General features: G+C 39.9%; 1 pseudogene; it reads left to right on the top strand.

Annotated features, from left to right (window-relative positions):
• Window positions 1-18,521: 18,521 nt before the first annotated feature.
• Window positions 18,522-19,096, top strand: LOC125931377 (28S ribosomal protein S7, mitochondrial-like; annotated as a pseudogene).
• Window positions 19,097-19,914: the final 818 nt, after the last annotated feature.

Below are 19,914 nucleotides of genomic sequence, written 5' to 3'. Positions count from 1 at the left end.
TCTGCACTGACAGGCTAACAACAGCAAGCCCGATGTGGGGCTCAAACTCATGAACCACGGGATCATGACCTGAGCTAAAGTCAGACACTCAACTGACTGAGCCACCCAGGTGCCCCTCGCATTTACATCTTTAATCCATGTTGAATTTATTTTTGTGTATGGTATAAGAAAGTAGTCCAGTTTCTCTCTCTTGCATGTTGCTATCCAGTTTCCCAAACACCATTTGTTGAAGAGACTGTCCTTTTCCAATTGGATATTCCTTCCTGCTTTGTCAAAGATTAATTGACTATATATGTGGGGTTTTTTCTGGGTTTTCTATTCTGTTCCATTGTAAATCCCCTTAATTTAAAAACACTGCTTGCTCACTCACTTGTTTGCTTACTCCTATATGTGTGTGTCTCCATAGAGAAATTAGGGAGAAATCTGTCCCTTTGTATTACAAAAATGGCAAAGGAAGTTGTAATTGGATTTCTCCATTGATACACTGTTTCCTCTCTAGGGTGAAGCAATAAAAAGAAGGTAGAGTATGTTCCCTAGCTAGAATTGTCATCTAAAAATCCACAGAAGTTTGGCTCTGCACTAAAAAAAGGTGGGGGGGGGGGCTTTTTCATCCTCCACTCAACTCACCTCACTACTCAACTCAATCACTAAATGAGTAATTCCAGCTATGAGGTTCAGGATGTCAGGAAATTTGAGAGTTCCTACCTTCAGACAGAAGACTAGAGGAAGCGTGGCTAATATCACTATATCTTGAGATATTTCATTTGATAGAGAATAAAGAGTAGTACAGCTCTTAAATGGATGTCTTAGTTTAAAATGAATTATTCAGGTTCCGGAAGATGGCGGCGTAGGAGGACGCGGGGCTCACAACGCGTCCTGCCGATCACTTAGATTCCACCTACACCTGCCTAAAGAACCCAGAAAACCGCCAGAGGATTAGCAGAAGGGAGTCTCCGGAGTCAAGCGCAGACTAGAGGCCCACGGAAGAGGGTAGGAAGGGCGGCGAGGCGGTGCGCGCTCCACGGACTGGCGGGAGGGAGCCGGGGCGGAGGGGCGGCTCGCCGGCCAAGCAGAGCCCCCGAGTCTGGCTGGCAAAAGCGGAGGGGCCGGACGGACTGTGTTCCGACAGGAAGCGCGACTTAGCGTCTGGGAGGTCATAAGTTAACAGCTCTGCGCGGAAAGCGGGAAGGCTGGAGGACAAAGGGAGGGAGAGCTGCTGAGCCCCCGGACGGCAGAGCTCAGCTTGGCGGGGAACAAAGGCGCCAGCGCCATCTCCCCCGCCCATCCCCCAGCCAAAATCCCAAAGGGAACCAGTTCCTGCCAGGGAACTTGCTCGCTCCGCGCAAACACCCAACTCTGTGCTTCTGCGGAGCCAAACCTCCGGCGGCGGATCTGACTCCCTCCCGCTGCCACAGGGCTCCTCCTGGAGTGGATCACCTAAGGAGAAGCGAGCTAAGCCTGCCCCTCCACCCGCCGTGCACCTTGCCTACCCACCCCAGCTAATACGCCAGATCCCCAGCAACACAAGCCTGGCAGTGTGCAAGTAGCCCAGACGGGCCACGCCACCCCACAGTGAATCCCGCCCCTAGGAGAGGGGAAGAGAAGGCACACACCAGTCTGACTGTGGCCCCAGCAGTGGGCTGGGGGCAGACATCGGGTCGGACTGCGGCCCCGCCCACTAACTCCAGTTATACACCACAGCACAGGGGAAGTGCACTGCAGGTCCTCACCACGCAAGGGACTCTCCAAAATGACCAAACGGAAGAATTCCCCTCAGAAGAATCTCCAGGAAATAACAACAGCTAATGAACTGATCAAAAAGGATTTAAATAATATAACAGAAAGTGAATTTAGAATAATAGTCATAAAATTAATCGCTGGGCTTGAAAACAGTATAGAGGACAGCAGAGAATCTCTTGCTACAGAGATCAAGGGACTAAAGAACAGTCAGGAGGAGCTGAAAAACACTTTAAACGAAATGCAAAACAAAATGGAAATGACGACGGCTCGGATTGAAGAGGCAGAGGAGAGAATAGGTGAACTAGAAGATAAAGTTATGGAAAAAGAGGAAGCTGAGAAAAAGAGAGATAAAAAAATCCAGGAGTATGAGGTATGAGGGGAAAATTAGAGAACTAAGTGATACACTAAAAAGAAATAATATACGCATAATTGGTATCCCAGAGGAGGAAGAGAGAGGGAAAGGTGCTGAAGGGGTACTTGAACAAATTATAGCTGAGAACTTCCCTGAACTGGGGAAGGAAAAAGGCATTGAAATCCAAGAGGCACAGAGAACTCCCTTCAGACGTAACTTGAATCGATCTTCTGCACGACATATCATAGTGAAACTGGCACAATACAAGGATAAAGAGAAAATTCTGAAAGCAGCAAGGGATAAACGTGCCCTCACTTATAAAGGGAGACCTATAAGACTCGTGACTGATCTCTCCTTTGAAACTTGGCAGGCCAGAAAGGCTCGGCACGATATCTACAGTGTGCTAAACAGAAAAAATATGCAGCCGAGAATCCTTTATCCAGCAAGTCTGTCATTTAGAATAGAAGGAGAGATAAAGGTCTTCCCAAACAAACAAAAACTGAAGGAATTTGTCACCACGAAACCAGCCCTACAAGAGATCCTAAGGGGGATCCTGTGAGACAAAGTACCAGAGACATCACTACAAGCATAAAACATACAGACATCACAATGACTCTAAACCCATATCTTTCTATAATAACACTGAATGTAAATGGATTAAATGCGCCAACTAAAAGACATAGGGTATCGGAATGGATAAAAAAACAAGACCCATCTATTTGCTGTCTACAAGAGACTCATTTTAGATCTGAGGACACCTTTAGATTGAGAGTGAGGGGATGGAGAACTATTTATCATGCTCCTGGAAGCCAAAAGAAAGCTGGAGTAGCCATACTTATATCAGACAAACTAGACTTTAAATTAAAGGCTGTAACAAGAGATGAAGAAGGGCATTATATAATAATCACAGGGTCTATCCACCAGGAAGAGCTAACTATTATAAATGTCTATGCGCCAAATACCCGAGCCCCCAGATATATAAAACAATTACTCATAAACATAAGCAACCTTATTGATAAGAATGTGGTCATTGCAGGGGACTTTAACACCCCACTTACAGAAATGGATAGATCATCTAGACACACAGTCAATAAAGAAACAAGGGCCCTGAATGATACATTGGATCAGATGGACTTGACAGATATATTTAGAACTCTGCATCCCAAAGCAACAGAATATACTTTCTTCTCGAGTGCACATGGAACATTCTCCAAGATAGATCATATACTGGGTCACAAAACAGCCCTTCATAAGTTTACAAGAATTGAAATTATACCATGCATACTTTCAGACCACAATGCTATGAAGCTTGAAATCAACCACAGGAAAAAGTCTGGAAAACCTCCAAAAGCATGGAGGTTAAAGAACACCCTACTAACGAATGAGTGGGTCAACCAGGCAATTAGAGAAGAAATTAAAATATACATGGAAACAAACGAAAATGAAAATACAACAATCCAAACGCTTTGGGATGCAGCGAAGGCAGTCCTGAGAGGAAAATACATTGCAATCCAGGCCTATCTCAAGAAACAAGAAAAATCCCAAATACAAAACCTGACAGCACACCTAAAGGAAATAGAAGCAGAACAGCAAAGGCAGCCTAAACCCAGCAGAAGAAGAGAAATAATAAAGATCAGAGCAGAAATAAACAATATAGAATCTAAAAAAACTGTAGAGCAGATCAACGAAACCAAGAGTTGGTTTTTTGAAAAAATAAACAAAATTGACAAACCTCTAGCCAGGCTTCTCAAAAAGAAAAGGGAGATGACCCAAATAGATAAAATCATGAATGAAAATGGAATGATTACAACCAATCCCTCAGAGATACAAACAATTATCAGGGAATACTATGAAAAATTATATGCCAACAAATTGGACAACCTGGAAGAAATGGACAAATTCCTAAACACCCACACTCTTCCAAAACTCAATCAGGAGGAAATAGAAAGCTTGAACAGACCCATAACCAGCGAAGAAATTGAATCGGTTATCAAAAATCTCCCAACAAATAAGAGTCCAGGACCAGATGGCTTCCCAGGGGAGTTCTACCAGACATTTAAAGCAGAGATAATACCTATCCTTCTCAAGCTATTCCAAGAAATAGAAAGGGAAGGAAAACTTCCAGACTCATTCTATGAAGCCAGTATTACTTTGATTCCTAAACCAGACAGAGACCCAGTAAAAAAAGAGAACTACAGGCCAATATCCCTGATGAATATGGATGCAAAAATTCTTAATAAGATACTAGCAAATCGAATTCAACAGCATATAAAAAGAATTATTCACCATGATCAAGTGGGATTCATTCCTGGGATGCAGGGCTGGTTCAACATTCGCAAATCGATCAACGTGATACATCACATTAACAAAAAAAAAGAGAAGAACCATATGATCCTGTCAATCGATGCAGAAAAGGCCTTTGACAAAATCCAGCACCCTTTCTTAATAAAAACCCTTGAGAAAGTCGGGATAGAAGGAACATACTTAAAGATCATAAAGGCCATTTATGAAAAGCCCACAGCTAACATCATCCTCAACGGGGAAAAACTGAGAGCTTTTTCCCTGAGATCAGGAACACGACAGGGATGCCCACTGTCACTGCTGTTGTTTAATATAGTGCTGGAAGTTCTAGCATCAGCAATCAGACAACAAAAGGAAATCAAAGGCATCAAAATTGGCAAAGACGAAGTCAAGCTTTCGCTTTTTGCAGATGACATGATATTATACATGGAAAATCCGATAGACTCCACCAAAAGTCTGCTAGAACTGATACATGAATTCAGCAAAGTTGCAGGATACAAAATCAATGTGCAGAAATCAGTTGCATTCTTATACACTAACAATGAAGCAACAGAAAGACAAATGAAGAAACTGATCCCATTCACAATTGCACCAAGAAGCATAAAATACCTAGGAATAAATCTAACCAAAGACGTAAAAGATCTGTATGCTGAAAACTATAGAAAGCTTATGCAGGTAATTGAAGAAGATATAAAGAAATGGAAAGACATTCCCTGCTCATGGATTGGAAGAATAAATATTGTCAAAATGTCAATACTACCCAAAGCTATCTACACATTCAATGCAATCCCAATCAAAATTGCACCAGCATTCTTCTCGAAACTAGAACAAGCAATCCTAAAATTCATATGGAACCACAAAAGGCCCCGAATAGCCAAAGTAATTTTGAAGAAGAAGACCAAAGCAGGAGGCATCACAATCCCAGACTTTAGCCTCTACTACAAAGCTGTCATCATCAAGTCAGCATGGTATTGGCATAAAAACAGACACATAGACCAATGGAATAGAATAGAAACCCCAGAACTAGACCCACAAACGTATGGCCAACTCATCTTTGACAAAGCAGGAAAGAACATCCAATGGAAAAAAGACAGTCTCTTTAACAAATGGTGCTGGGAGAACTGGACAGCAACATGCAGAAGGCTGAAACTAGACCACTTTCTCACACCATTCACAAAAATAAACTCAAAATGGATAAAGGACCTGAATGTGAGACAGGAAACCATCAAAACCTTAGAGGAGAAAGCAGGAAAAGACCTCTCTGACCTCAGCCGTAGTAATCTCTTACTCGGCACATCCCCAAAGGCAAGGGAATTAAAAGCAAAAGTGAATTACTGGGACCTTATGAAGATAAAAAGCTTCTGCACAGCAAAGGAAACAACCAACAAAACTAAAAGGCAACCAACGGAATGGGAAAAGATATTTGCAAATGAAACATCGGACAAAGGGCTAGTATCCAAAATCTATAAAGAGCTCATCAAACTCCACACCCGAAAAACAAATAACCCAGTGAAGAAATGGGCAGAAAACATGAATAGACACTTCTCTAAAGAAGACATCCGGATGGCCAACAGGCACATGAAAAGATGTTCAATGTCGCTCCTTATCAGGGAAATACAAATCAAAACCACACTCAGATATCACCTCACGCCAGTCAGAGTGGCCAAAATGAACAAATCAGGAGACTATAGATGCTGGAGAGGATGTGGAGAAACGGGAACCCTCTTGCACTGTTGGTGGGAATGCAAACTGGTGCAGCCGCTCTGGAAAGCAGTGTGGAGGTTCCTCAGAAAATTAAAAATAGACCTACCCTATGACCCAGCAATAGCACTGCTAGGAATTTATCCAAGGGATACAGGAGTACTGATGCATAGGGGCACCTGTACCCCAATGTTTATAGCGGCACTCTCAACAATAGCCAAATTATGGAAAGAGCCTAAATGTCCATCAACTGATGAATGGATAAAGAAATTGTGGTTTATATACACAATGGAATACTACGTGGCAATGAGAAAAAATGAAATATGGCCTTTTGTAGCAACATGGATGGAACTGGAGAGTGTGATGCTAAGTGAAATAAGCCATACAGAGAAAGACAGATACCATATGGTTTCACTCTTATGTGGATCCTGAGAAACATAACAGAAACCCATGGGGGAGGGGAAGGAAAGAAGAAAAAAAAAAAAAAAAAGAGGTTAGAGTGGGAGAGAGCCAAAGCATAAGAGACTGTTAAAAACTGAGAACAAACTGAGGGTTGATGGGGGGTGGGAGGGAGGGCAGGGTGGGTGATGGGTATTGAGGAGGGCACCTTTTGGGATGAGCACTGGGTGTTGTATGGAAACCATTTTGACAGTAAATTTCATATATTAAAAAATAAAAATAAAAAATAAAAAAAAATAAAAAAAATAAAATAAAATGAATTATTCAAATCTGTATCTTCTTTAAGATTTCCTGATGTAACTGATTTTTTATTCTTTATTTTATGTTTAATGTTTATTTTTGAGGGGGGCAGACACAGAGAGAGAGCACGCACAAGCAGAGGAGGCGCAGAGAGAGAGGATCTGAAGCGGGCTCCACGCTGACAGCAGAGAGTCCAATGAGGGGCTCGAACTTGCAAACTGCAAGGTCATGTCCTGAGCCGAAGTCAGATGCTTAACTGACTAAGCCAACCCAGGCCCTCCACACCTGATTTTTTGATTAGTGAACCAAATCCTGATGATGTAAGTGGGCTTTTGTCAAAGTCTACTCCTTAATTCTCTATTGCAATGCCTCATCCCATCTCATAGATACGTACACACAGTCATACCCTCACTCAGAGTAAATTACTGGTCTAGACTCACATGCTGACTGTTTCCACATTTGGGAGTAACTGTTCTTCCTACTGCACTATGAACTTCCTCCTAAACTCTCCAACTGAGTCTGTGCCTGCCTCAGCCCAGTTATGCCAGTCTAGTTGCCTATGTCAGCCTTTCCAAGTCTGCCCCTTTTTACTTTAAGATATGACACTAGTTCTGACCTCTGGAGTACCACAGAATATGCCTACCAGTCTTTCAAGCTCTTAAACACAGTAAAGCTTTGAAGGGGTTCAGAACAACTCTCCCCAAAATGTGCTACTTTATGGCATGTGGACTATTTTGAGCTGAAGGTAATTAAGACCCAGCAGATCCAAGAAAAACTTCTGCCTTTCCCTAAACTACCTAAAAGAATTTAGATAAAGGGCCTAGTACAGGAAGAAAGCTTATTACCACGAGATAACTTTTGTATCTGAATGACCTATCTGGAGGACAGGACGAACATCTAATTACCAAACACCTGCTCTTCTTATCTGCTTGTGGATCAATCTCCCACTCTTTGAAGCCCCAAGCCTCTGTCCCATTTCTTAGCTCAAGATGGCACATAAGCCTCAATTACCTGGCTTGTCCTTGGGTCTATCTTTCTGAGGTCCTTCTATATACATAAGTTAATTTGTTTGTCTCTTATTAACATGTCATATGTTAATTTGATTATTATACCAGCCGAAAAACCAAGAAGGGTAGGAGAAAAATATTTCCTCCCCAACAGCTCCTATCCACAGATGTTTTTCAACTCTTTTTCATATATGAATTCATCATAGCAAAGCTGCATCTAACTTGGCTTTCTTTCAAGGAATGTAGTTACTGGATTCATTGTAGCCAAATATCTCTAATTGCAGTGGTTTTTAGACTTTAGTGTGCATAAGAATCTCCAAAGGGGTGACTAAATTGCATTTTCCTGGGCCTCATCCCCTGTGCAAAAGATTAGGAGTCAGGGGGTCTAGGATGGAGTCTAGGAGTCTGCAGTATATATAAGTACTCGGGACATCCTGCTATCGGGGTGCTACGGTCCACACTTTGAAATACTTTACTTGTTAACTTGTCCATAAAGCTCACATGGATCCACTCAAGTAATAGGAACACAAATTCTCCTTTCACTACTTTGAAGAATATGCATCTAGAAGTCTGCTTTTCTCCTCTGATGGCATTAAATGTGAAAAGAAGGAAATCAAGAGTGAAACTGCTGGCAGTGTCCCTTTAAAGATCATCATTATTCTGAAAATGAAATGTTTGCTTGCTTCCTTCGCAAGGAAAAAGTTCTGCTTGCCGTGGGAGTAAAAGGTGTTATGATTACAAAATTTTTGTTCACCAGACAAATTCCAGTCCTTTCATATGGCTTTAGACAATGCTCTCTCTGTTTGTACAGTACTTCAAAATCCTGAGGAGGTGGTTTCAGCGTGGGCTAATGCCAGTGTTATTTAGAGAACATGCAAACAGAATCAAGACTTAGAGCTGTTCAAGGAGACGGAACAGTGGCCTCCCAAACAATAGGACTTGTACTTGCTGGAGCTACTGAGTCATCCTGAAACACAGATTGCCCATCTCTCTTAAAGGTGTGGTAAGTGAATACTTGTCAGGTTTAAAGGCCAGAATCTGGCTCAAACATTCCTTGGGATGCTCTCCCTACTCGTGATTCCAGGCTCTCATAAGATCAAAGGCAATGACAGAAATTTGAGAATTCAGTTGCAGCTCTGACACTTTATTGATTAAAAGACCTTGAGCAAGTCATTCTACTGGTCTGAGTTCATACAATTAGGATGACAATATTTACCTCACAGGATGGTTTTGAAAATTAAGTTTAGTTTCTGATAATATATAGCACAGTATCTGGCAGTAAACCACTGCAACATTCATTTTTGATTCCCACCTCATAATTTGGTCTGGAGTCATTGCTACACCAATCCCTCAATGGCAGTGCGTATCTCCGGCCACCATTTAGCTCAGGGCAACACCCTTTCCAATGGACACTGTATGCCATTTAACATGGCTGATTTTATGGGCTGGCAGTTAAGAAGCGCTACGGTGTAATCATCAGTTCACCAGACTGATAGAGTAGCAAGCAGGTTATGAGTTTTAATGCTAATTAAGGATACTTGTCTTTCTCTTAAAAAATCCCCATTTTAACCCACTTATTTTCACATTTGTTAAATGAAGTTCAAAAACCAGATACAACATGGACACCTGTGTGGCCCAGTAGGTTAAGCATCTGGTTAACCAAGCATCTTGGTTTCGGCTCAGGTCATGATCTCACAGTTCGTGGGTTTGAGCCCCACGTCAGGCTCTGTGCAGACAGCACAGAGCCTGCTTGGGATTCTTTCTCTCCCTCTCTCTCTGCCCCTCCCCCACTCATGCTCTCTCTTCTCTCTCTCTCTCTCTCTCTCTCTCTCTCAAAATAAAAAGTAAATTTTTAAAAACTTTAAAAAAAGTTATTTTTAAAAAATTAGATACAACAAAACCTGGATTTACCTAACAGACCAGTTAAGGCAAGAACTCTCAATGGTACAAAGAAGGCTATGTAATTTTCTGAAAACCTAATAAATGCTATGAATCCTCTCCCTTTCCTCTGGAGAAAAGTATACATACACACTAAATTTTGCATTCAGTTGATGGAGGTTTACAGACTCCCCACAGACCATCAATGAAACCCCGGCTAAGAAGCCCTGGGGGTGTACCATCACTCACTTACCACCCTTTCCCTAGTAAACTAGGAGCCTAAGCCCCTCCAACCATGAGAAGAACCTGGAACTTCTCTTAAGTGCTGTTAAAACCCCACAGAAGACTTGTGTGGGCTCCTTGAACAGGCACTTGGGTTCTCACAAGGACTACATACAGCATATGTCTAGGCAATGACGGGGTTGTCATAGTGAGGTGATTAGGAACTCAGTTTTATAGTTTGGTCAATATGTTTTACAGCTTCTGTAAATCAGGCAAAAATTGAAGGCAAGGTGGGGAGAAAAGTCTGAAGAAAACTCAGTTTTCTTGAAGGGCTTCATTCAAAGTTTAGGGGTCATATTACCCACATTGCTTGCCATATTGCAAGTATGCTGGAAAATGCTTTTACTTCATTGTCAGGGACTGCTTCCCACCTTCATAGTTCTGCTTTTTCTAATGGGAATTTCAGAATATCAACTTGTCAATGTTCCAATTCTCATATATCAAGAGTCAAACAGTGAGAGATCAGTTTTCCAGGTGACAAACTGATGGAGGAGACAAAGATAAAACAGGCTGCATATAGCAAATAACAGGAATCAGACAACAGGCAAAAAGCAAGTGGTAAACTATGTTCAATTAACTTCTATTATTACATATTTTTTAAACTTTAAGTGTAGGCATGCCATGGTTATTCTTAACCCATCTCCCTCCTACAGAGAGCTATGTTTTAAGGGTCGGAATGCAGTATCATTCAGATATAAAGATAAAATCCTGGCCTTCCCCAACAAAATGTGAACGCAGAGTTTCTCCTCCATAAGAATCATCCCTAGTCCTTCAACCCTTAGGATTAAAGATATGCTTTTGAGGGGCACCTGCCTGGCTAGATGGTGGAGCATGAAACTCTTGATCTCGGGGTTGGTTAGAAGTTCAAGCCTCATGTTGAGTATAGAGATTAGTTAAGAAAAAATTAACATCTTAAAGAAAAAAAGATATGCTTTGGAGAGAATGCTGGTCAAGTCAAGTCAGGAGTGCAAGCTGTGGCCAATAACAAGACATATGTGGTTCTAGACAGAGATGATATCCAAAGAAAAACTTAAGAAGGTCAATGGTAGCTCTGAACACAAAATGAATTTGAATGATTCTGAATGATTTTCCAATGGGTAAATAATAAATTGAGATATGACAGGAAAAGGAGAAGTTGAAAGAGAACATTAGAACTGCAAAAGTAGGATGCATCTTGTTCTAACACTCAGCTAATACAGTAAAACAGGTCTTGTCTTAATGTGTTCAGAAATGAGACCCACTGAGCTATACAAATGACAGTTATGCTACCTATTCATGGGACTTAAAGATAAATACAAACGTATCCACCAATAGGGAGGATAGACTTTCAAGTTCTCAGAGGTTGAACCTGAATTTTCTGCTCTACTCTGCTATATTCTCTTCCTAAAAGACCTCATCTAGTCCCAGGCTTTAAATACCATCTATATACCAATTATCCTCAAGTTTATTTCTCCAGCCCTGACTTCCTCCATAGTTTTTTACTCAACTGTCTACTTTGCAAATCCCAGGATAACCAATAAAAAAAAATAACTTAAATACATATAAAAAATGGAACGAGAAGGGAATCAAATGGTACAAAAAAAAACACAAAAGAAAGCAGTACTGGGGCGCCTGCATGGCTCAGTCAGTTAAGCACCCATCTCTTGATTTCGGCTCAGGTCATGATCTCACAGTTGTGAGATCAAGGCCCATATTGGGCTCTGCACTGGGTGTGGAATGGGTTTAAGATTCTACCTCTCCCTTCCCTCTGCTCCTTCCCTGTTCACACATGCATGCAAACACTCTCACTCTCTCTCTCTCTCTCTCTCTCTCTCTCTCTCTTTCTCTCTTTCTCTCTCTCTCAGAAAAAAAAGGGGGGGGGGTGCCTGGGTGGCTCAGTTGGGTAAGCATCCAACTTTGGCTCAGGTCATGATCTCAGGGTTTGTGGGTTTGAGCCCCACTTTGGGCTCTGTGCTGACAGCTCACAGCCTGGAGCCTGCTTCAGTTTCTGTGTCTCCCTCTCTCTCTGCTCCTCCCCCACTTATGCTCACTCTCTAAAATAAATAAACATTTTTTTTAATGTTTTTAATGTTTGTTTGTTTGTTTGTTTGTTTATGAGAGAGAGACAGAGAGACAGAGAGACACACAGAGTGCTAGTGGGGAAAGGGCAGAGAGAGGGAGACACAGAATCCAAAGCAGGCTCCAGGCTCTGAACTGTCAGCACAGAGCCTGATGCGGGGCTTGAACCCACAACCTGTGAGATCATGATCTGAGCTTAAGTTGGACACTTAACCAACTGAGCCACCCAGGCACCCCAATAAATAAATATTTTTTTAAAAGGTGACTACTGAAGAAATTGAGGAACAAATATGATATAAGCAATATAGAAAATAGCAAAATGGCAGAATTAAGTCTTTTATTTAAAAAAAAATTTTAAAACACTTTTTTTAGAATTAAGTTTTTCCTTATCAATAATCAGTTTAAATATAAATGAGTTAAATTCACTTCTTAGATGATTGGCAGTATGGATTCAAAAAATTATTCATCTAGGGGCACGTGGGTGCCTGTCAGTTGAGCATCTGACTCTTGATTTCTGCTCAGATCATGATCTCACATTTCGTGGGATCTAGCTTCACGTTGGGCTCTGTGCTGACAGTTTGGAATAATCTCTCTCCCTCTTTCTCTGGCACTCCCCCGCTCGCTCAAGCTCACTCTCGCTCTCTCTCTCAAAATAAATAAATAAACTTAAAAAAAAAAAGATTCATTTATAGGCTATCTACAACAGGCTCACTTTAGATCTAAAGACAGAAATATGTTTAAAATAAAAGAATGGATGGGGCACCTGGGTGGCTCAGTCAGTTAAGCATCCAGCTTCAGCTCAGATCATGATCTCACAGTTTGTGAGTTTGAGCCCAGCGTCTGAGTTGACAGCTCAGAGCCTGGAGACTGCATCAAAGTCTGTGTTTCCCTCTCTGCCCCTCCCCTGCTCGTACTCTGTCTCTCTCTCAAAAATAAATAAACATTTAAAAAAATAATAAAAGAATGGAAAAAATATATTCCATGCAAACAGTAAACAAAAGAGAGCTTGAGTAGCTAATCTAATAGCAGACAAAATAGACTTTAAGTCAAAAGTTGTTATGAGACCAAAAAGAATATCATATATTGATAAAAGGGTCAATTCATCAAGAAGATATAACAATCATAGACATACATACAAACAAGAGACTCAAAACATGTGAAATAATCATGGACAGAACTGAAGAGAAAAATAGATAGTTCTACAATAATAGTTGTAGACTTCAATACTCTATTTCTACTAATGGATAGACATCTAGATCCAATATCAATAATGAAATAGAAGATTTAAACAACAATATAAACCACATACACCTAATAAATATACAGAACACTCCACCCATCAATAGCAGAATACACATCCTTCTAAATTGCACATGGAATATTCTTCAGGACAGACCATATTTTAGGTTACAAAACAAGTCTCAAATTTAAAAAGAAGTCACACAAACTATCTTCTCTGATATAAATAACTCTAGAAATCAATAACAAGGAAAACTGGAAAATTCACAAATGTGGAATGTGGAAATTAAACAACACACTCTTAAACAATCAATGAGTAAAAGAAAAAGATTATAAGAGAAATCAGAAAATACTTTGATACAAATGAAAATGATAACACAGCATACCCAAACTTATGGGAGGCTGTGAAAGCAGTCTTCAGAGAAAAATGCATTCCTCTAAACGTATCCATTAAAACAGGAGATATCTCTCAAACCGATAACCTAACTTTATGCATTAAGGAATTAGAAAAAGAAAAATAAACTGAATTCAAAGCTAGCAGAAGAAATAATAAGGAACACAGATTAATGAAATACAGAACAGAAAATCAGAGGATCATAAAACCAAAAGTTGGTTTAACAGATCAACAAAATTGACAAAACTTTACCTAGACTGAGAAAATCTAAATAATGAAAATCAGAAATACTAGAGGCAATATTATTCCAAACCTTAGAGAAATAAAATAAATTATAAATGAATACTATGAGCGATTTTACATCAATAAATCACCAAACTACCAGACTGACTTAATATGAAATAGAACATCTGAATAGACCTGTGATAAGATCAAACCAACAATCAAAAACCTCTCAATAAAGAAAGTCCAGGACCAGATGTCTTCACTAGTAAAGTCTACCAAACATTTAAAGAAGAATTAACATTATCAGTATCCTCTTTACTCAAGTATTATTGATATCTCCATTGTAAGAATATACAAAATTCCTTCCTTCCATGCATTTCAATTCCTAGAATCCCTTTCTCTCAAATCATTAAATAACTGGCTTATTCTTATCCTCAAATCTCAGTTTAATTGTTTCTCTTTCATGGAGGCCTTCCCAAATCCTACTAACAGGTCCCCCCTATTTATTCTTTATCACAGCATACTGTTTATTTCGGAACACTTATCCTGGAATTAACCTTCCTCATTTATTTGTTTGCCTTTTAATCTTGTTTGTCTTCTCACTAAATTGAAGTGCTATGGGGACAGAAGCCTCGTCCATCTTATTTTCAATTTACAGCCAGAGCATAGCAAAATACCTGACACATCGTAGGCATTCAGTAAATTTTAGTGAATTAATAACTAAAAGGAAACACTTTATACAATCCTTAGATGTTAATCAGTGACTAACAATTCGGCATAAGAGGGACGCCTGGGTGGCTCAGTCAGTTGAGCGTCTGACTCTTGATTTTCACTCAGGTCATGATCCTAGAGTTATAGGATTGAGCCCTGGATCGGACTCCATGCTTGGGATTCTCTCTCTCCCTCTCTCCCTCTCCCTCTTTCTCTCTCTCTCTCTCTCTCTCTCTCTCTCTGTCCCTCCCCCACTCATGCTTGCTCTCTGTCTCTCTCTCTAAAATTAAATATATATATATTTTTTTTTAATTTGGCATGAGAAATAACTAGGTTTCGAGTTAAAATTTAGCAAACTACAACATATTTTTCTCTGATCTGTTCCATCTCTCCCCACTCCAACTTTTTAAACATATAGATTATTATGTATTCTCCTAGAAATTTAAGATAAATGATTTTTTCTAACTGTAGCTAAATATTATCTTTTGGCATTATTCTTCAGATAACCAAATATCATAATCCCTTAGGAGGCTAAAAAAGGTCAAACTACTAATACTTTATTTGGACATAAACTTAAAAAGATAAAAAGTCACTCTAGATACTATTTATTAATAGTAATTATTGGTAACAGTAAACACATATCCGTATTCCCTGAAGGGAGATCCTGAATAGTAAAACATTGCCTGACTGTTTTTTGTTTTGTTTTGTTTTGTTTTTCTTTTCAAATTTTTATTTAAATGCCTGAGTGTTAAGTATAGGCATATTAGCCTAAGATATGAGAGTTTGTTCTCAGTCTATGTTCTCATAAGAGTCCCAGACCACACTGAAATGAAAGGGGGAATGACCACTTCATTTCAGCCACACTTTCAAAAGTTAATTTGTCACTTGTTGGGATGAGCACTGGGTGTTGTATATAAGCAATGAACCATGGGAATCTACCCCAAAAACTAAGAGCATACTTTACACACTGTATGTTAGCCAATTTGACAGTAAATTATATTTTTAAAAAATGAAATAAGTTACTGGGGCGCCTGGGTGGCTCAGTCGGGTGAGCGTCCAACTTTGGCTCAGGTCATGATCTCCTGGTCCGTGAGTTCAAGCCCCGCGTCGGGATCTGTGCTGACAGCTCAGAGCCTGGAGCCTGTTTCAGATTCTGTGTCTCCCTCTCTCTCTGACCCTCCTCAATTCATGCTCTGTCTCTCTCTGTCTCAAAAATAAATAATTTTTTTTAAAAAATGAAATAAGTTACTAATAAAAAAAGTTAATTTGTCTGTTTTTTTTTTAAGTGCTGGTTTAGATTTCTAAAATTACTACCCACAATTGTCAAATGATCAGAACTTCTGGATAAATATCTTATAATCCCATGAGTTCTCACAATAAAAATGACCCAAAAATTTACTTGAGGCACTTGTACTACTATGAAGTCCCTGAAAGCTCAAGGACTACCCAACTCCACACTTTACTTAGAAGTCAGAAAGGGAAAAAAAAAAAAAAAAGAAGAAGAAATTAAATATTGTCAGCAGTTAGGACCCATCCACACAACCAGAAATATTCTCCTCAAAAATGATTATTATTTTAGCTAATATGTGTTGAATGTTTACAATGGACTAGGTTTTCTAAGTGTTACAGTTCTTATTGTATCTAAATCTCAGAGTAACTCTAAAAGGCAGGCGCTACAATGTTTACCTTACCACTGAAGAAACCAGGACTCTGAAAGGTTAGATAACTTGCCAAAGGCTCACAGGTAGTAAACAGAGAAGCTAGCAGTTGAAGTCATATAGTCTGATTCCTTTGACAGTATTATCCAAAAGGGTTATAGACTGGGGCACCTGGCTGGGGCAATTGGTAGAGTAAGCGACTCTTGATCTTGGGGTTGTGAGTTTGAGCCCACATCGGGTGTAGAGTTTACTTTAAAAAGTTAAAAAAATAAAGGGGATATGGATTCTATGTCTTAATATATCAATATTTACTCAGTAGGCTCAGTTAATATGTACAATTGTAGGTAGTCCCATCCCTACTTTTCTGTCCCTTTTCCAACAGAGAATCCTGAGCAACAGGAGTTAAGATGCTCATGGAAAAAGCCATCATTTCATGTTGAAAAAGAAGGGGAGAAAATTCTATGAACAATAAAAAAAAGTGATTGCATTTCCAGGAAAGTAGCAAACCATATACCCCTAGGTTACCTTGCTGTGGTCATAAAGTCTGCCAGTTACATTTCAGTAACTTTTGTCCTTGGACTACAGTTTACTATTATTGACCTCAAAGCTAATCACTGTATCTATTTCCACTCTAACAAAAACTACTTTAGGATAAAGTACAAGAGCTAAGTCTTCATTTGTTGCAAGGATAACTCAGATGCTATAGGCTTCTAATTTCTGTTTCTATTTCACCTTGGTATAAAGTGCCATATCTTTTCTCCAGAGGTAATCATAAAATCCATTAATGGGTACGACCTCAGGAGGAGTCAGGGGTTGAGATCCAACACAAAGCCTCTTCTGCAACCTCCTACCAGAATTAGAGAGTCCATTAATCCTAGGAAGTTCCGCTTTCCTTCAAAGAGATAAAGGAGCTCCCACTTCCAAGGAGGTCAGGGATAGATGAAGTGAGAGGCAGGAATGACTATTACCTAGTAACAAGAATATTTATTACCTAGCAATAAAAGTATTCTTGTGTTTTAACATGATTGTTCTAATGTTATATCAAAATAGCTGCATCAAACTATCGCCAGTACCTAAAATGGCTATATCTAAGTATTCCCTGGACTTCTGGTTCTATGATAAGATGGAAGAGGAAATGTACTTCTCCATAATTCCTTTCACTAAGTATAATTAACAACCCCGAATATTATATATAAACACATAAGGTGACTCTGAAAGGTGGAGAGAAGAAAGACCAGGTAAGGACCTTGAGACTCAAGGAATGGCATAGTGTTAAATTCCCTGGATTTCCCTTTTGCCTAATATCCTGGATTGGGTACATTAGAAGCTTGTAACCAGGACACACCCATGAATGCAGTCTAAACATGCTTTAAGTAAAACTTGTTCTCTCTAGCCAAAGGACCAGGATAAAGGCAGTCCAGTAAGACAGAAAACGTTTAGATAATAATCACCTTACTCCAGCCAAACACTATGGAATAAAAATTGTGGTTGCAACTCAACCCATGACAGAATAAGCCAGGTAGGAAACCTAGACGTCTACCTTTACAAAGCCATAACTAGTCATCTCTTCCCCTATATCAGGGTGGTGCAAAAAAGGCAGAGTAGATAGCCAGAACTTTCATTTTGACCCAGTGGTAAGGAGGCCCCCCATTCCATGGTGATAGTGGAGGCCATGTCAGGTGCAGTAATGAGGCATTCTTTCTCCTCCTAACCAAGATGATATCAGCAGAGGCCTAGTAAAGACTTGAAATTTTGTCTCTGCCCCAAAATAAAAAGAGGCTCTTCCCCATGGAATGTCAAAGGTGGCCTAGTAGAAAACATCGACTTGCATCCCTAATTGGCAGTAATGAAGCAATATACCACTTCCGATTCTTTTGTGGTGACTACAGAGTCCTATGAATGTTTAATAAGATCCACAGTCTCGTAACATAATAGCCCCAATTGCCAGGACACACTAAAAATAATCATTCATCATACTAAGAATCAGGAAAATCTCAATATGAGTGAGGAAAAGAAAATCATCAGATGAAAACAAGAAGTTACAAATAACAGAATTATGTGACAAGGATTTTAGTCATCATGGTGCTTCGATGAAAAATTATGTAAAAGCTTGAAGAAAATGAAAATATAGAAAGTCCCAGAGTTCCCATCAAATAATGTCCAAGCAAAGAAATAAAAGACATAAAGAAAAATCAAATTTTAGAACTGAAAATATAAACCAAAATGAAAAATTGCTAGAAGGGGCCAACTGCAGAACAGAGTTGATAAGGGAAAGAATGAGTAGATGTAAACATAGGACAGTAGAAATTGCCCACTCTGAGAAGTATGAGCAGGAACTCAGGAAGACTCAGCTTATCAAAGCTGCCCCAGCGATGAAAACAAGCTCTGTGTTTGAAGACCCAGTGATCAGCAAATCCTCCAACATGATGATGAAAGGCAGAAACAAAGTACTGGCCACATCCTTCATGATGCAAACTCTGGAAGCTGTGAAAGGAAGCATTTTGAGAAGTACCATGCTTCTGCAGAACAGGCAGCCATCAAACGCAACCCCTACACCATCTTCCACCAAGCACTGGAGAACTGTGAGCCTGTGATTGGGCTGGTACCCATCCTCAGAGGTGGCCATTTCTACCAGGTCCCTGTGCTACTGGCTGACCGGCGTCGCCACTTCCTGGCCATGAAGTGGATGATTACTGAGTGCAGGGAGAAGCACTGGAGGATGCTGATGCCAGAGAGGTCATCACATGAGCTGCTGGAGGCTTTTCACAACCAGGGCACTATGATCAAGAAGTATGACATGAACAAGATGACTGAGGCCATCCATGCCCTAGCTCACTACTGCTGGTGTTAGAGAGGGTAGAGGCTCAAGGAGCAGCCCAGGGCTCTCTGCTGCAAGAAACAATAGGAGCCCCTGTCATGGTGAAAAACACTTGTGTGTTAAGGGTATAGTTCCTTTTTAAGCTCAGGCAGGCCTCATAAGGATGGAGCAACATATTTATTGCTTCTTAGTCCTTTCTTTGGGGGCTAGAACTTGTTCTTCCTGTTTTATCACCTTACAAAGAGAGAACATGTCAATGTAGATTTCCCCCAGGAAACTTAGGGCCCATCCAGCTACTCTTCCTTCAATTTGGGTAGAACTTAGGATGATATGAAAGGAAGCAGTTTTAATATTAGAAAAGGTTTATTAAAAAATTCTCACCCTGAACTGGTGTAGTATGTGATATGGTACTGCTATTTATTAAAACCAACTAGAAATGAAGAGGAAGAGGAAGAGGAAGAAGAAGAAAGGAAAGAAGGAAAGAAATAAAGAAGAGAAAGAAAGAAATAAAAAGAAGGAAGAAAGAAGAGAAATTACTCTTTCTGAAAAACAGAAAAAAATAGATGGAAAAAAGATACTTAGGGATCTGATGTTCTTTAACAAAAGATCTAACATCCATGCCATCAGATTCCTATCAGGTTATAAGAAAGAATGACACTAAAGTAGTACTCAAAGAAATAATGGCTGAGGGGTCCCTGGCTGGCTGAGTCGGTAGGGTATGGGACTCTTGATCTTGGGGTCATGAGTTCAAGCCACATGTTAGGTATAAAGCTAACTATAAAACAAACAAACAAACAAATAAGTAAAAATAAATAATGGCTGAAAATTCCCCAAATTTGCCAAAAGACATA

The sequence above is a fragment of the Panthera uncia genome, chromosome X (genome assembly GCF_023721935.1).
Source record: "Panthera uncia isolate 11264 chromosome X, Puncia_PCG_1.0, whole genome shotgun sequence".
Taxonomy (NCBI): domain Eukaryota; kingdom Metazoa; phylum Chordata; class Mammalia; order Carnivora; family Felidae; genus Panthera; species Panthera uncia.
This window is presented reverse-complemented; position numbering and strand designations above follow the sequence as displayed.